Genomic DNA, 19,652 nt, shown 5'->3' on the forward strand with positions numbered 1-19,652 from the left:
TCGCACACACAGAGACTTCAGACTCTACTCGGACTCGTTTTAAATGAGTCGGACTCAACTCGCAAAAAATGACTCGTAAACCACAAGATGATTTTGTTTTGCTGTGATTTATCAAGCACTTTAGTTTTGCAATCAGTTTAAACTTTTAACTGGTACCTTCTTGTTATGAAAATTACATTTATTTGCACAATGACGAGGAAAGTAAAGGCACTAAGTAAAACGGCAAAATACAGTTGCTAATCTGTTATTGTTTTAAATATGAACTTACATATTATTTGTTTATTTCTAGGCTACATGTCCAATATATGTTTTGTGTATATTATATCAGACTCTAGCCTAAAGACTCGTGACCTAACTTGGACTCTTGCCTAAAGACTTGTGACCTGACTCAGACTCTTATTTTGTGAATTGTGAACATCTCCGTCACATCAAATAATGTGTGGCAAGGTCTTCGATTGCTGGTTCTACAAGGCATTTAAATCCTAATAAGGGTTAGTTAACAGGATATGGATGTATGCTGTACATAATGCAACTAGATCATCTGCATTAACTTACATTACAGTTAATAAATAGAACAAAAATTTGTACCATGACAAAAAGATCCATATATTTGACAGAAGTGCCCTAAGAACTGCATGCATAAACATGCACCACTAGCATAATTCAGTATTACGAAACTGACAGCAATCAGAGTAATTAAAACAAAAACGCTGATCTGCGTGCAGACTGTATTGATTTCTGCAAACAAGATTAATATAAAATCAAACCTTCATTATGCATGATTTGACTTCATGAACATCGGATTTTAGTGCAGAACCCATCATTAACTGTCAAATGTAGTTTAAAAAGCTGCAGTTTGAAATGCCACACTATTTTAAATGGTTTCTGAATATTCCACAACTCTCACCCATTATTCTGGGTAAGGATATCTCATATATCTTCTCTACTGCATGACTGCTACAAACGAATGCCTTTTTCCTCAGATGGTCAGCAGAGCTGATGTACTCTCCAGCCACAACACTCCAGGTTGATTTTTTTACTGAGGAAAAATGTTAACAATTTATTATGCCTTCATTAATGGAGGTTGATGGGCTTACATTACATAATTCTTTTGAATTATTTGGTGTTTTTATACCAACCAATCGTTTAACACCACTAGCTTTAGTCTAGGACACATGTCAAACTCAAGGCCCGTGGGCCAAATCCGGCCCGCCACGTCATTTTCATCATAAAGACTGCACTATTGAGGGCTATACAGTCGAAACTATGAAAAGTAATAATAATAATAATAATGAATCCAACACTCAAAACCATCCCAGTAATCACAGGTGTGCTAAAATCACGCTTTGTAATATTCTCTCTTGCCCCGATACACATGAAAAGCTAATGTAGAAAGCTACAGCAAGCCTATCAAGAATGCATGAAGCCCTTCAGCACTGGATAAAGTCGACCTATTAAGACCAGAGAGCATTTCTTGGCAGGAAATGTACTGCTGTTTTAGTAAGTAAAAAGGAAATCTGTGGGTGTTTGTTTACAATTTTAAAACTCAACATGGTGGGCTCAGTCGGCTCTGACCATTGTGGTGCCTTACGCAAGATTTTGGCTGGTGCCCCTTGCATCATTCACTCATCAATCATTGTGTTTATACACTCATATAGACACTGGATAGCTTTGTCTGAGATTTTCTTTATATTTTAGAAACAAAAAGAAAAAAAACTATTTAAGTAAAAACAGTATTAAAGTAACAAGTGACTTTAAATGAATTATAATTACAATATCAATACAGTACAAATAATATCAAAGTATAAATTAGGTAAAATAATATAATAATATTGTTTCCTTTACTCTGGCATTGTTGTTCCTGTGTCAAATTCATAACACGTAAATATCATTTTTGCATCCAAGAATCTCATTTGCACTTGCTCTTGCTTAGAATAACAATGTTCACCAATGTTGGGCCAGTGTTCTGTTGCTCAATGGGTAGCTCTACTTTTCTCTTCTTTTTTTTCCTTACATGGGCACCAGAGAGCTTTGACCTGTTTGACATATTGGCTGACATAGGCTAGTGTTTAACTGCATTTATAATTAATCAAAAACTGATTAATTCTCCTCTATGAGCAGGTAAGTCTAACTAGAGCGTGAGGACAGGGGTTTGATGTTCCAGGGGGATGCCAGATTTGCGGCGCAGGTGTCATGGAAAAATATTAGGGTTTTTATTATAAGACTAAGAAGTTATGATGTTGTGGACTTTTTATCATTTTCAGAAATATTATAAAATAGAAATAGTATTAATACACCTTATATTACCCATACTGCTTATGCCCTAAGCCAGCTCTGCATAAGCCTACTGTCAAGGACACTTATAAACACCCAGAAGTTCAGTTGTACTGTAGTACAGTAACAATTGACACTATGTGCCTGAACTATGTGAACTGCAACATTGAGCAGTTTTTATTTAGAGAAAGGAAAGAAAATGAGTAACTAGGTCAGTCTGTCAGAGAGCAGCGATGGTGTGGTGTGTCTGGTGCACGGTGCTTGAAAGGCCAAAGGTTCAGTGGTGAGAGAGAGCTCAGTCTTCCTCAGGGAAATGTATGTCAGGAAAAAAAGAGTAGTGTTGTTCGCATATTATAAAACAGATCGGCGGCTCAATGGGTAGCAAGGAAGGTCCAGGGTTTGATTCCCAGGTGGAGCAGTCTAGGTCCTTTCTGTGTGGAATTTGTATGTTCTCCCTTGAATTGCAGATACAAAATTGTCCATGACTGTGTTTGACATTGAAGACTTGAACTGAAGAGTCTTGTGTGATCAGTAACTACCTGTCCTGTCATGAAGGTAACCAAAATGACATGTAAAAATTGACATTAAAATCTAATATATAAATAAATATGGAACAAATCAGATTTCTCCCTTTTATTCCTTCAATAAGCATTTATTTTATTTTTTCTGAAAAGAAAGAAGTCAATGCTGCTCAGAGAAAATGTACACTTGTTTTGTTTAGGCGGTTTTATTGGCTGCTGTTGGAGAGGGTGAATTCAGAATATGTGCTGAATAACTATCATGCCAACTTAAATGCGAAATATTAGAAGACTGGCCTCCAGTCTGCTAGGGTGGGAAATGACCGGATTAATCAGAAGGGTGAAGGTGTGTGAGGATCCTGGTTGCCCAGGGTGCCTGCACAGAGGTGGGTGCCCTGGGCAACCAGGATCCTTAAACACCCCTGCCCCACTAATTTATATGGTCATTTCCCACCCTAGCAGACTGGAGGCCAATTTTTTCTGCTGCAGGCATTAGCTAATTATGCCTGCTAGAGGGCGCCCAGCCAGTGGTAGCAGAGCCAAGACTTGAACCTGGGAGTTCAGAATCTCGGCACTGGTGTGCTAGCAACTTATCATGCTGAGCCACCTATGATTCTTTTTTTTTTTTTTATAATTAATTTTATATACCTGTTAGCAATGCACAGTGGTAAAACACATGATAATGAATGAACTTGATAATGAATACATTTGGCCATGTAGAGTGTGAATGTTGGACTTAAATTACATACAATGTCCACTCGGCTGTGCACTCGCATCTCTACAGAATCTAAAAGGTCATGAAGAGTCATGGCAATGTTGCAGAACTGAAATTGGATTCTAAGCAGTAACCAAAGTCTGTTGGATTAAATATTGAGAGGAGGCTGCGGTTTTCTTTATAATGGGAAAAATGTACTACAGGGGCCGCTAGAGAATTCTCAGCCTGATGCAGAGCATGTAGGCATTAAATGTCAAAAGCTAACTGTTGGTGGTCAAATATAAAGTCACATTTATTTAAAACACCAAAGTGGAAGAAAGCAGCGGTTTATAGTACCGTAGTACTAGTACATTTGTATGTAACAAAAATGTATTTATTAATTTAAATGTATCCTGCATTATCCTGGTCAGAGTCATGGCAGGTCACTTATAATGCATTTACAATGTGTGCATAAGTTAGTATGATCATAGAAATACAATAAAGCTTAGACACACCTGGGGGATTTTTTCACAGGTTCCTCAGTTGGCTGATGTTAAGCAGAACCAAGTTCCAAGCTTTGTGTCAGTACAGACATGCCAAGAAGCCAGAGGCTGCCAGCAAATCCTGGTGCAGTCCTGCCCTCTCACTGCGAGTTTTAATTCTTCCTACAGTTTAATTTGCTAGGAGTTTTGTATCAAAGTTTCAAACAACTGCACAGTTGGAATTTACCATAACTACAATACACTGATCAGCCATAACATTAAAACCACCTCATTTCTACCTGTCTATTTTATCAGCTCCACTTACCATATAGATGCACTTTGTAGTTCTACAATTACTGACTGTAGTCCATCTATTTTTCTACATACTTTTTAGCTTGCTTTCACCCTGTTCTTCAATGGTCAGGACCCTCACAGGACCACTACAGAACAGGTATTATTCAGGTGGTGGATTATTCTAAGCACTGCAGTGACAAAGACATGGTGGTGGTGTGTTAGTGTGTGTTGTGCTGGTATGAGTGGATCAGACACAGCAGCGCTGCTGGAGTTTTTAAATACCGTGTCCACTCACTGTCCACTCTATTAGACACTCCTACCTAGTTGGTTCACCTAGTAGATGTAAAGTCAGAGACGATCGCTCAACTATTGCTGCACAGTTTGAGTTAATCATCTTCTGTTGGCTGGATGTTTTTGGTTGGTGGACTATTCTTAGTTCAGCAGTGACAGTGAGGTGTTTAAAAACTCCATCAGCGCTGCTGTGTCTGATCTGCTCATACCAGCACAACACACACTAACACACCACCACCATGTCAGTGTCACTGCAGTGCTGAGAATGATCCACCACCCAAATAATACCTACTCTGTAGTGGTCCTGTGGGGGTCCTGACCATTGAAGAACAGCATGAAAGGGGGCTAACAAAGCATGCAGAGAAACAGATGGACTACAGTCAGTAACTGTAAAACTACAAAGCGCCTCTATATTGTAGTTGGAGCTGATAAAATGGACAGTGAGTGTAGAAAGAAGGAGGTGATTTTAATGTTTTGGCTGATCGGTGTATATTGGGGGGCATGTCCCCCAAATATTCAGATATGCTTAGAATTACCCTCCTCCAATAAACTAATGTAAGAATTATAACTAACATATTCTACTCCAGTGTTAGGATCCGCCAGTGTTCACATCAGTTGTTTATAGGGAAGTAATGTTTTAAAATTCCTCTGTAGATTCCCCCAACCAACACCAATGTTCAGTTCAAGGCTACAGCAAGGAACCTCTGGTAGTGTAAGGTGAACAGTCCAAGAGAATCATGTCACCTTTAGCGACCATTTCATAAATGTATATGTACAGTGTATCACAAAAGTGAGTACACCCCTCACATTTCTGCAAATATTTCATTATATCTTTTCATGGGACAACACTATAGACATGAAACTTGGATATAACTTAGAGTAGTCAGTGTACAGCTTGTATAGCAGTGTAGATTTACTGTCTTCTGAAAATAACTCAACACACAGCCATTAATGTCTAAATAGCTGGCAACATAAGTGAGTACACCCCACAGTGAACATGTCCAAATTGTGCCCAAATGTGTTGTCCCTCCCTGGTGTCATGTGTCAAGGTCCCAGGTGTAAATGGGAAGCAGGGCTGTTAAATTTGGTGTTTTGGGTACAATTCTCTCATACTGGCCACTGGATATTCAACATGGCACCTCATGGCAAAGAACTCTCTGAGGATGTGAGAAATAGAATTGTTGCTCTCCACAAAGATGGCCTGGGCTATAAGAAGATTGCTAACACCCTGAAACTGAGCTACAGCATGGTGGCCAAGGTCATACAGCGGTTTTCCAGGACAGGTTCCACTCGGAACAGGCTTCGCCAGGGTCGACCAAAGAAGTTGAGTCCACGTGTTCGGCGTCATATCCAGAGGTTGGCTTTTAGTCACAGCTCCGTGATGTCATCATGGAGGAGTGGAAGAGAATTCCAGTAGCAACCTGTGCAGCTCTGGTGAATTCCATGCCCAGGAGGGTTAAGGCAGTGCTGGATAATAATGGTGGTCACACAAAATATTGACACTTTGGGCACAATTTGGACATGTTCACTGTGGGGTGTACTCACTTATGTTGCAGCTATTTAGACATTAATGGCTGTGTGTTGAGTTATTTTCAGAAGACAGTAAATCTACACTGCTATACAAGTTGTACACTGACTACTCTAAGTTATATCCAAGTTTCATGTCTATGTGTTGTCCCATGAAAAGATATAATAAAATATTTGCAGAAATGTGAGGGGTGTACTCACTTTTGTGATACACTGTATATTAAACTTGAGTTTACTATGACAAGGCTGTCAGTTACCATTAAGCTAAATATTTATGGGCTGACTGCCTTGCTCAAGTGAGAAACGGTATTTATTTGTATATTTAAAGGATTACTGAGATCATTTATGGATAAAATTAAAACCATAATCTGTTTGTGGCATATTTGAGCTACAGGCTCCAGATTTTCCGTTTGTTGTTCCAGTAGCACTACAGCTAATTCTGCGTCCTGCTGGTCTGAATGAGAAAAGTACATTAAGGGATTGCTGGTGATCTTGCTGTGTCATCTGTCTCAGTCTGTGCTCACTGCTGGTGCAGCAACTTCATGCAGTCACAAAAATACACACCATGCTATTACTAATTACTCAAAACCATCACATCATAGAGCTTCCCATTTGTGCCACATGGAGACAATGTCCTTATGCCATTCCTGAATATACATTGTATAGACATAAGTATGTGGACACCCTGTCATGAGCTTGTCGGAAATTCATAAATATATGGGCACAAATATTGTGTTAACCCCCCCTGTGTGGCTAGTACAGCCTCCACTCTGATAGAAAGGCTTTTAACAAAATCAAGTGCCTGTGAGAATTTGTGCTTGTCCAGTCAAATGAACATCAAGGTTGGGGTCAGGGCTGGAACAGGAATGTGCCTTTCCCAAACTATTACCATTATGTTGGAAGCATACACCGACTAGGCATAACATTATGACTTTTTTAATACATTTTCTCCCTTTTTCTCACGATTTTAAGTGCATCCAATTTTTTTTAACCCAACCCAATAGCGTTATGCTTCCTTTCTACTGGTGCTGACCTCCGCCCGGACTGTGGAGAGCAAACGAACACACGTACCCTCTGACACGTGAACAGTAGTCGACTGCATCTTTTCACCTGCATGAGGCGAGTTAATATGCGAATCAGCTTTGTGCACAGAGGTCGTAATTGCACCAGTTATGAGGTCCCTATCTGGCTGTCTCTCTGGTGAACAATAGCCAATGTATTCGAAATCCCAGCTCTGGTGTGCTAGCGTATTTTACTGCTGCGCCACCTGAGTGGCCAAGAGACAATCTTTTTAATTTTAAGGCTGTTGGTATATTACATTTTTTTTCTCTAGGTAATGTGTTAGAAGACTTCTTTGTGTGAGTTACCAGTTATGTAGTGTCGGCTACTTGTTTATAACTTCTCCATTCCAGAAAGCATACCAGTGTCATAAATGCACATACTCTGCATTTACAAGGCAGTGAATTAGGTAATAAATGCTACACTTCATCTAGATTTAAAAGCTGGGCTATAAAATTCACACTTCCTCCAGCATGTTAAAATACTCACCAGATGTATTTTCTCGGTTATAGTTACCTATGGGTTGGAGATTATGTAGCAGGTATAAAAAAATACAGTGGTTATGCTTATTACTTCCATCTAAACAAGCAGACAAGATCATTACTGGATATTGATTAGAGTTTAGATTAAACACTCAATTGTGTCTGATTTATTGACATTGGTTTATGAGTTTACATAAATTACAGTACTAGCTAATGCGTGTCAATAATTGCAGTCTTTTTTTCTCACAATGTTGAATGAGTTGACAAATAATTAAACTGCTGTGCTAAAATCCTTTTATGATCCATGACCTAGAAATCAGAGTCATCACAGTGATGTGTTAATAGAGGTCTGCAAAACATTCCTAAAGCCCATCATTCACCAGTAGAGGAGAGTAAACACTGTGGTTGTTGAATGTGTTTTAGTTTGATTGAGTGTTTCATTTCTGGAGGGCACTTTACATTTGCATGCTGTCTGGAATATTAAAACGCCAAGTCCTAAATCCAGTTTTATTCTGTTTATCATACTAAGTAAAAACAATGGCTTATTCTTTTATTCATTTATTTATTTATTTTTTACCATCTGGTAGTTGTCGTTGTGGTACCATCTGGTAGTTGTGGTGGATTCAGTGCCACATAGAAAGACTGGCATCAGGTTATTTTTTGCATGCTGGAATTGGGATGGACGTGCATTGAGAAAACCCATGTAGACTCAGAGAGAGCATGCAAAACAGTTTACAGTGACTAGAGGCAAGGATCCTGTCATTTTGTGCCATGTTTTGTTATTCAGACATTTTATCCAAAACACAAGATACTTAGCACAGTGACACACTACAGTACATGTCCTGTAGGTCAGTGGTTCTCAACCTTTTGTTTTTCTCTGAGACACATAGTGTTCAAAAACTTTTTTGGGAGACCCTTGACACAAGTTACAAGATATTCTCATGCCTTCAGCAAGGATGTAATTGTGCACAGGGCAACACCCACATGTACTCTTGTACTAATGTGCTTACTATTAGAATCAATGTAAAACAGCTACAATTGAAGTCAAAAGTAAATATACACTTCTATAGGACATGTAATTCAATGGCAGGTCAGCAAGTTCAATGTTTTGTTTTTTTGTAATCCTGTGTTTTTTTCATCCAAAAAAAAAGTCACTTTATTCCTCATACTTGATTATGATTGACCATAGTTGGTGACTTTTCTGTGTCCATATGAATAGATCTGGTTTGACTACACATTGCCTGTTTGTTTGTTTGTTTATTAGGATTTTAACGTCATCTTTTACACTTGTGGTTACATTCATGACAGAAACGGTAGTTACTCATTACACAAGATTCATCAGTTCACAAGGTTATATCAAACACAGTCCTGGACAATTTTGTATCTCCAATTTACCTCACTTGCATGTCTTTGGACTGTGGGAAGAAACCAGACCACCCAGGGTAAAAAGAAAGGACCCGGACCGCCTCATCTGGGGATCAAACCCAGGACCTTCTTGCTGTGAGGCGACAGTGCTACCACTGTGCCGCCCAAATGGGACAGTGGTCACTTGTCATAGTCTGAAAGAAAAGAGTTTTTTTTTTAAGTGTATCTTAGCATATGATGTTAATTGCTACAATGCTAATAACTTAGAGCTGTAGCAATATATGACCTGATTAGAGCCGCAGTAGTAAAGAATCATTTGTATTGCTGACAATACTGTATGGGGACTGTTTTTTTTTTTTTACGTTTAAGGAAATTCTAGCTTAGGGGCTTGTATAATCAAGAAGCAGCTCTGATAGGAACTGGGTGACACACTGCAGGCTAAAACATTTAGCTAAATATTTCTTGCAAAAGCCCCAGGCAGAACAACCAATCTCTATAATGTACTATAAGTATCTGTTTTAAATATTTCAACTCTGTCTATGTTACTTTGCACTGCTTGAATATTAATAGTGACAATGACCCGCATTTCTATACCAGGCTTTTTATTCATCTTTTAAATGTCATGCTTTTAGGGACCAAGCTGTGTATTTGTGTCTGTTACACATTTGATATTAAAGTGTGTCTGATCTCAGAAAGAAAGAAAAACTACATAAAAATGTTCATATGATAACTATAGCTCACTTTGTGTTGTGTCATTGATAGTGAATGAATGTAATTGGTATTTTACCATCAAACTAAATTAAATCAATTCTAAATTATCTAAATATAATAATCTAAATTAAAATCTAAATTATAACAATACTGTATAATAAAGTACAATAAACTAATTAAAATAAATGGAAATATTGTTCATTGCTTACAGTCTTCCTATTGTTTGTGTCAATTAGCATTGCTTAGGGGGGTAAATCTATTGTCTCATAGATATTAACAGCATCAGCAGGCTTCACTACGGGCCATATTGTTTTTAATAATCTACAGAAATCTAAAGAAATCGCTGCAGTTAACTCACTCTGCAGTCCAAAATAATGCTGAATCTGTCAGGTTGCCACAACAGTAATTACCTACGGCTGAAAAAAAATGACTGTCCCTCTGGGTGCCACCTTTTGCAACTGACATCTAAACTGCAGACGTGGCCATACCCTGACTCGCTCTGCCTCTAGTCTAAGAATGCGGGAGCATTTGGTGGCTGATTAATGTAAGTGCCAATTCAAACAAACTGACATGCCTGACTGCTGCTCTGCTTCCAACACAAAAGTGAAACTACAAAATAAAGGGTGGCAAAAAAAATTACACAAATACAAAATATTTCCTTCAGGATTAATAAAGGATCTGTCTGTCTGTTCATTATTCATCCATCCATCCAACTAACTATCTATTTAAAAGAAAGAAAAGCCCAAACAAAACCTCAAAATGGAGAGGCAATAGAACATATAGACAAGTGCATTAGTGGAATAAGTAACACTACACTCCACATGTTCTCCCAGAAAAGAAATTATCAAACATGAACATAAGACCATGCTGTCCCCAGCAACTGTGGAAAACTCAGATGACTGTGTTGACACGCCCCCAGTGAAATGCAATTAAAAAGGTGCAGATCACTGACACAGCCCATGTCCAGTGTGGTTTCCACTGTGGGGCTCCGTCCAAAAGGGTGCTGCCACACCACATCTGGAGGCAACTTGCCCATCTGGGGTGGTTACTCTGTGCTGGCCAAAAAGCACTGCAACACCAACTTTCCTTGGAAGAAATCTTTAGAGAAGAAAGAATTAAGAGCTAGATGAACGCAGCCAGCACGCAAACTCAGACAGTGGCCTAAATGACCAGCCAAAACTAGACTGAATGTATTTAAGTGGCCCAAACCCTTTTAACCTTCTTTGGAGAGATCTGATGATGGTAATTTACAGATACCTGACCTCCTATCTGAATGAGCTTGAGAGGATCTGCCATGAATAATGAAATAACTGCCTAAATCCAGGTGCGTAAAGCTTGTAGAGACTAACCAAGAAGAGTTCAAGCTGTAATCACAGCCAAAAGGGCTCCTATAAAGTTTTCACTAGAGATTTCAGTTTTTGAATTGTAATAAAAAACTTTTATAATTATTATTAAGTGAATACGTATTATTAGAAATTAAGTGTAGATTAAAACACCCTTAATACTCTGTTTAAGGACCCAAAAGTATTTTTATTCTTTCAGTATAACATGAATGTAAAGCCTTCCTCAAAGAAGACCATTAAGTTGGTGCCAGGCACGCTTCTAACATTTAGGCAGGGTTTGATATATAGGCAACGAACAACAGCAGTGCTTAAGCAGGGCATGAGCAATCAGCAAAGTAGCAGAATAAAGAAATTGGACTGCAGCACGAAAAGACTCGAGCCCTGTTGCCGGAGGATGAAAGAATCACTAGAACCTAAATAGACTGATGCTGGCCTTTTCTTCCATCATTGCCTCCTTCTTTGCCCACAGACAGCCGAGCCATTTGCACTAATGTAATGTGAAAAAAGCAAGACCTCCGTGACTACAACACATTTCTTACAGCTATAAGTATTTTTAAAACATCGCTTTGACGTCAATAAAGTACTGCTTTAGAAAACTGATGGAAATGTCATGCTGTGAAAGCTGACTGACTCATGTTCTCCTGGGTCCTGGGCTTAGCATAAAAGAGGTGATATCCTTCATTTCAAACAATATAATTGATCTAGCGTGTAAAATTCTTATGAATCCTGATAAGTGACCTACGGTGAGGCTGGAGACACCAGCAGTTCTTTATATGTGATTGATGAGTTGTTACTAAATATTATACAAAACATTATACAAAATGACCAGGCTGGTCACTTGTGAATAGATTTACCACTGTTTAAAGTGTTCTTTTTCTGGTTGGAAATAATGGCTCTCTGTGTGGATCACTGGAGTCCTGAAGACTTTTAATACAAGACAATAAACACATTTTTACATATTCTTTCTTTTTTATTAACTGGCTAAAATCAAACCTGAATGATTAACCGAGTAAGCATGGGGCACTGACTTTTTCATAAAATCACATTAATTTTTTTTGTTTATGCTTTTTCTCCCCTTTTTCTCACTTTTAGCACGTCCAATTGTCCGATTGCGTGATGCTTCTTCTCCACCAATGCCGATCCCTGCTCTGATTGAGGAGAACGAAGCTAATCCACGCCCCCTCCGACACGTGGGCAGCATGCGGTATGCATTTTATCACCTGCACTTTGACGAGTGCAGTGCAGCTCAGTGTTGTGTACGGAGAGGACACACCCAGAGAGCACTCTCTTCTCATCTCTGTGCAGGTGCCATCAATCAGCCAGCAGAGGTCGTAATTGCACCAGTCATGGGAGAGTGATCCCATCTGGCTTAGTCCCGCCCATTTCTGAACAACAGGCCAATCCACTTAGCCTTAGCCGGTAGGCAGAGCTGAGATTCAATACGATGTATTCGAGATCCCAGCTCTGGTTCCAGTGTGTGTTTTTACCGCTGCGCCACCTGAGCAGCTTGTATTTCTTTTTAATCTGAAATAATGTATGACACATATGAAATAACACAGGCAATTAGAACTAAAGCTAAATACTTGCATAATTGACTACCTTTGTATATTAAAATCTAGACTGCAAAATCTTCAATAAAAGTTTCAACCATCAGATTTGTGTTTTCAGAACAGCTGCTATTAAAGGGGAAAATTCAAGTCTGACATTTATAATGACGGGAAAGAATGCGTAATGCCAGAGCTTGGCAGGGATTTTAGTTCAAGCATAAATGGTTTTAATAATAAAAATACACAATGCTATTAGCCTCCTCATATTATTCATTCTTTTCTGTTGTTAAAAAATAGACAACCATGACTGCCTCCCTTTAACACTGTTTCCTAATGTGCTTGCCCTAAATATTTAAAAAATACAATAATTTATTGTTTTTTTCCTGTGGGTATGAGCAATGGGTCTGTCTGTAAACCTAGTGAGCTGCCTTGGTGTTTACTGCCTACCTGGACAGCTGACTGTGTAGAGAGGATTCTAATAAGACAATGAACTCATAAGTCATAGTATTTAGACACATTACTTACCCGATGACGATTATGTCAATGCAGATTTTGCTTACTAAGCTAACACAGTTAGCCTCAGGCCATTCAAACCAATAGGCCGAGATGGCATAATCCGCTAGCATGCCAGCTAACATCCCCCTCTGTATAGTATATCTATATAAAAATAGATAAATTGTCACAGACAAAAACTGAATTTGAAAAATAAATCAAACTTGTATACCCTTTATGCAAATGAAAAATCTATAAGAATTTATTTACATTTAAAAAGAAGTCCATTCGTTACTCCGCATTCGTCCACCATTTTTGCAATTTTTTGTGAGACGTTGTGCCGCACTGAATGCTGGGATTGCCTGAGGTGCTTAGAAAGCATTGTTATTTAGTCAGATTATAATTTAGGATTAAGGAACCTCAGTAGGCAGCATTTAGGGTATCTAGGAACTTAAGACTTAAGAACTTCTTCCTGGAAGTATGTGTAGGATGACATGAAATGCATCTATGTAGAGGTTTTCAGACAGACCCAGTATGTGCAGCTGTGGATTTGTCTGTGTGTTTCTTAACCCTTTGTTTAATGGTTACTTTGTTCATCATTTACATCTGTTTTTGATCTTACCTGGCTTTTATGTCTAATGCCTAGTTCACTTGACATGAATTTTGCCCTGATATTCGCTTGTTGACAGGTTGCCAATGGATGTGTTAGCTCAGGGGCAAATCAGCATTCACTCGGGGCTCAAAATTAGCTCTCGATTGTTATGTGTAAACTGTTCAATGACTCGATCCGAGCGGCTCACCAATCTTTGCAGACTCAGGAAAAATATCTAGCATGCTAAATATCTGGACCTGTTGCTGACTCCAAATCCTGTAGTTTGAAAGTGTTGCAATCAGGTTATGACTGGCAGTGAGTACGGCATCAAGCTACAGCCAATGAGAACGCAAGACACAGGGTGAGGTGAAGCCCAGGGGAGGAGCTTAGAAACGTCAGCAAGCATGGCTACAGCAAAATATAGTTTATTAGAATACATCGCATACACACAAGCTTTACAGTATTGATGACCTATTCATCCACACTAAACCAACGTTTCTGTGCTTTGTTTCTTGTTTTGCCTTGTTTCCCAGTTATTGAATTTTGATTATGGACTTGCCTGTAAGGTCTTCCAGTGAACTGATTTATGCTACAGATTATAATTATTGAACTTGTCCTAATAAAAACACCCTCGATCATCTGCAAATGCTTTCTTTTATCTTACAAAGTAACCCAATCCTGTAATGGAATCTTCCACAGCAGGAGGTGCAAACTGATGCACCTCGTGTCAGCCCAGTTGTTTAAACTGCCTGACCTTGAGCTCACTGCTGTCATTAAGTTGGGAGTCTCTGATGCAGGGATCAGATCATCGGAGTAGTCTTTTCACAATGCACAGGGTCGTACAACAGCGCAGTGCATATTTTACTCACTGAATAACACTCAGTGAGGGTAACAATGAAGTTGGGAACAAGTTACTTGGCAACCACTGTTAACATTTACAGATGATTTACGGTTGACTTTGAAGAGCAGAATAAATTATGTACAAAACCACGGCTGGTAATTCCTCAAATTTTAGTAATTTACAAAACATGTAATTTTTAGGCGTAAAAATGCCATTAAAGTTTAATAATATTAAAATAACTTTATAAAGAATGCCTTTATGTGTCATATATACATATACAGGTGTACAGTACAATGAAATCTTTTATTTGCGTATGCCAGCTTGTTTGGAAGCTGGGGTCAGAGTGCACGGTCAGCCATTGTACGGTGCCCCTGGAGCAGAGAGGGTTAAGGGCCTTGCTCAAGGGCCCAACAGTGGCTACATGGCAGAGCTGGGATTCAAACTCTCAAAGCTCTGTTCACTAGGCTACCACTGTACCGCCTACATGCTATAGGCTTCTAAAATTAAGTATGTTCCAAACTGATATTTATTTAATTATTTTATTAAAGTTAGCCCTTTAGATTCCTCATGCACATTTAGATATTACTATTCTACATTACCATGGGAATAATCAAAGTTGTTGTATGTACGCAATGTGGCAAAAAGTATATGGATGTCCCGTCTAATTATAAAGCTTAGGTGTTTGAGCCACACTCACTGTTAACATGATAATACAATTAGTAGGTTTCCAACTTTGTCTAATTAGTTTAATAAGGGTCTTTTCCTACTGTAGCCTGACAGTCCCCATGCCCGAAATTGTGGTCCCTAAAGACATAGTGTGACAGGTTTGTTGGAACATCATCTGTGAGCCAGGCCTTCTCATCTAACATCAGTACCTGACTTTACAAATGTTATAAACATTTCAAACACTTGTGAAAAGCCCTCCCAGAAAAATAAAGACTATATTAGTCGCAGTGGGACGACAAGTTCATGCTAATCCCCTTAGATTTGGAATAGAATGTCCAATAAGGGACATGTGTCCATATACTTTTAGTTATATAGTGTAGCTGCTATTTGATAACCCTGTCCCACTCCACAGATACCACAAATGAAATACTTTACAAAAAGTAACTGCATATATACTGTACAATGAATCTTCATGTATAACAAGATTATGGACCATAAAATGTATGAGGAAAAAGATAAAAACATTACAAAGGGTGCCTGGGTGGCACAGCAGGAAAACACGCAAGCCCACCAGTGCTCAGATCTCAAGTTCGGGCGCCTACACACAGAATCACGATCGGCTTTATATGAAATAATTCATGTACTTTTCTTTTCTGTGAGCAACACAAAGACCATACAGACATGGTTTGATGACTTTGGTGTAAAGGAACCCCAATGTACACCTTTGGCATGAATGAGAATGCCTATTGCAAGGTAAGTTTTTTAGTCCAACTGCAATTCCTGACCTCAAAATACAGTTGTGATTTTGACCTGGACTCTCTAATTTTGGTGGTTTCTTGTGTGTTAAATACAGTAACTGTGGATGACTTTACTGTGACATTACAGAATCAGTTTTTTGTTATTACTTTCATAAAAGTAAGGAGATTTTTTCAGCGGTCACATACAGCCTTATATTATAGTAGTTTTGAAAGGTCAGTGCACTTTAAAATTGAATTTGTTTAAACTTTGGATGCAGTAGCAAAGTTTAAAATCCAACCAATGCACATCTTTGCCAACAAAACTTGGTCTTATGAATATATTCACAGCGCTTTCTCTCTGTGATCAAATGTGTGTCCATCTGCTACTGTTCTTCAAAAGTCTAGAACATTATAAGGATAAAAGACAACAAAACCCAAACAGTCTGATTGTAGGTGATTATATATAGTATTATTATTATATAAAACACCATAGTGCGATTCATCATTTTACATTTAAATTTTTCGTCATTTAGCAGACGTTCTTATCCGGAGTGACCAGGTAAAGCACAACTAATCACATGACACATAGATGCAGTGTTATATTTACCACAAATGAAGTGCACTAGATGGTGCACACACCAATAAACAGGCATCTACATTTACATTTTCAGCATTTAGCAGACAGCATTATCCAAAGCGACTTACACGATGAGCGAAACACGATGAGCAATTGAGGGTTAAGGGTCTTGCTCAGGGACCCAACAGTGGCAACTTGGTGGTGGTGGGGCTTGAACCAGTAACCTTCTGTTTACTAGTCCAGTACCTTAACCACTGAGCTATAACTGGCTATTAAGCTATTACAGACGGCCATATCGACCACATTCTTTTTTTATTTAGTTTTTTCGTATCTCACTACTACTAGCCAATTTACAGCTGCTATCTGAGGATTAGTCCACACCAACAAGGTATATTTTTGACCCCACCTTTCCTCACTCTCAGTTCTATGGCATGTATTTTAGTAAATTTAAAGTCAAAACGCTGGCTAATATGTGTGATCTAAATACATGGGTTCAACTCTGACCCCAAATCAGATAAATATTTATAAACTGTTAGCAAGAAAAGAACATGTTAAGCTTGGCAGCTAACAAACCCAACTATTAAGCAATCATAAATAGTAAAGAATGGCTACAAAGTGCACTACAAAGTTGGTAAAAGCCATTATTAATGTACCCTACATGACAACATCTGGATACAATGGGTGTGTTCGAAAACCTAGTGCGCTCACTACATAGACAGCATTTCACGTCATCCTAGGCACGCTCCCGAGACGTAGGCTGTTCGAATTCTTAGATGCCTTTAAATGCTCCCTACTAAGGCACCTTAAATCTGAACGGTATTTTGACAGAATAATAAGTGAGCATCTGATGCTGCCTTAGCGGTGAAGGCTATCCCAGCATTCAGTGCGGCACGACTTTTCTCACAAAAAAAAAAAAAATATGATGGATTCACTCAAGAATGGAGTTCTTTTCAAATGTAAATAAATTATTATTAATTTTTAATTTGTATAAATAGGCAGCTGCCTATGTAGGCAGTAAGACAGCAAGCGCTAGGTTTTCGAACAGAGTCCTCATTTACTTTTTCTGTCAGTGCATCACAATGACATTGAAGCTTTGAATAATCACTTATTCTGACTATGACTGGTAAACTTATTTTTAGCAAAGACGACAGGTATACCTACAAAGAATGTAAAGATTTTTTTATAGAGGGAGCAAAAATGTGTCCGGACATTAATGAAAATAGATTGTTTGCCATCATTTATCGAACAGTGATTATTCATGAACTGTTTAAACCCCCTTGTAGATTTATCTTTGTAATATTTGTGCAGATTTTATTCATCTTTTTCCTGCTGTGAAAGTGATTGACAGTCCTGTTAACAGCCAGAAATATGAATACATTTGAAATGTTTGCTTCTTACTTATTAAAGCGTTTGCATGTGATTTAAACCAAGTTTGTTTAAGAGATATGTAACATCTGCACACATGTACATTTCATTCAGGAACTATTTGCCTTTCTACAGGAATTGATTTTGAATAGATTTAATTTCCTAACCACCCGACCCTTTGGATAGTTTTATCAATAGGAGATTTCAGTTTTTAATTTTTAAATTATTTGTAAACACATGTGAAAGCAGGAGCTGTATGCATTTTGTCACCTACACTTTGACGAGTGCACTGCGGCTCAGCACTGTGTACGGAGAGACACAACCTGATCAACGCACTCATTAGTTATGAGAGAGACTCTATCCGGCTTTAATATCCCACCCCTATCTAAACAACAGGCCAATAGTTGTTCATAAGGCAGCTCAGCCCAGCCGGCAGGCAGATACGATGTATTCGAGATCCCAGCTTGTGTTCCAGCTCCAGGTTCCAGGTGTTCCAGCGTGTGTTTCTACCGCTGCGCCACCTGAGTGGCCAAAATGTTTTTTGTTTTTTTAAACAGGATTGCATAAACTGAGTGTGCACATGTGTAAACACCTTTTCTGTACCTATGAGCATTAAAACCATGAAAAGAACATTTACGATTTTTGATTAATAGGCAACCATGCTCATGTATTTTGGCCTCTGTCTGCTTTTTCTTCTCCGTATTCATTCTTAAATTGTATGTCTTAAATATATTGTCTTTCTTATTTCATGCACAACAAGATAAATGCAACCCTTCTGTGCAATAGATTAGTGTTGCCTTTTCTAGTACTGCCCTTGCCATATTTAAGCCACTTTGCTAGTGCCAAGCAAATTGATTTGAACCTAATTTTATAGTCTTTTAGGGTCTTTTAGGGTCTTTTTAAGGTATTTTAGGTGACACTCTGGTCAAATAAACTTTATGCTTTAGGCATAGTTTAGAATCCAGTGCTTTAAGGAATAAATATACATTTAAATGGAAATACACAGACCATCAGGGACTGCCTGGTAGCTTAGTGCTAAACAGTAAAAATAGTGCCTAGAAATTTTCTTTGACAAGGCAAGAAAATAATTTAGGCAATGTTCATCCCAATCTTATATGCTCTAATTAAAAAAAAAAGAAGAAAAAAGTGTGTTTGGATATACAGACAGAGCTGCCGTCTGTTGCTTTACCTCAGGAGACTTACTCTCCTGGGCATCCAGCCTAAAAGAATGTCCAGCACAATCAGAGTGTCTCTGTCATGTCTCAGTTCCACAGTTATATCCCAGTATCCCTCACACATAGTACTTTTACATCTTCACAGTATTCAGTCCCGGCATCCCTCAATAGATGTCGGCACCCTTCTCTCTCGAGGAAACAATGTGGCATCATGAAGTCAAATCATGCCTTGACATTTCACCCACCGGCTTTTTAAACATGTCCTCTAACTATTCAAAAAATAATAAATAACTCAGTCTTATCAGGCACTTTCCCACCTACAGGATTTACCCTGAACAAAACCACATTCTTTTAGATTAATGTCACTAATCCTAGAATGTCCCAGCTGACTCTTAGAATCTTGGGGGAAAAAAGTTTGTATCTTGTACACTGAAGTTACAAGTGTGTTTTGACTCTCAAGATTCAAGGAAGACAAGCATTAAGGCTCTTTTCTTTACTAGCTTTTAGGTGCTGGAATGAACCCCCCCTGTCTGTTTAAACAGCTAATCTCAGGTCATCAAACATGAGAAATCTTATGTTTTAACTTAAACCTGCTTTGTGGTTTTCCCTGTCTTCTAAGA

The sequence above is a fragment of the Trichomycterus rosablanca genome, chromosome 18, assembly GCF_030014385.1.
Source record: "Trichomycterus rosablanca isolate fTriRos1 chromosome 18, fTriRos1.hap1, whole genome shotgun sequence".
Taxonomy (NCBI): domain Eukaryota; kingdom Metazoa; phylum Chordata; class Actinopteri; order Siluriformes; family Trichomycteridae; genus Trichomycterus; species Trichomycterus rosablanca.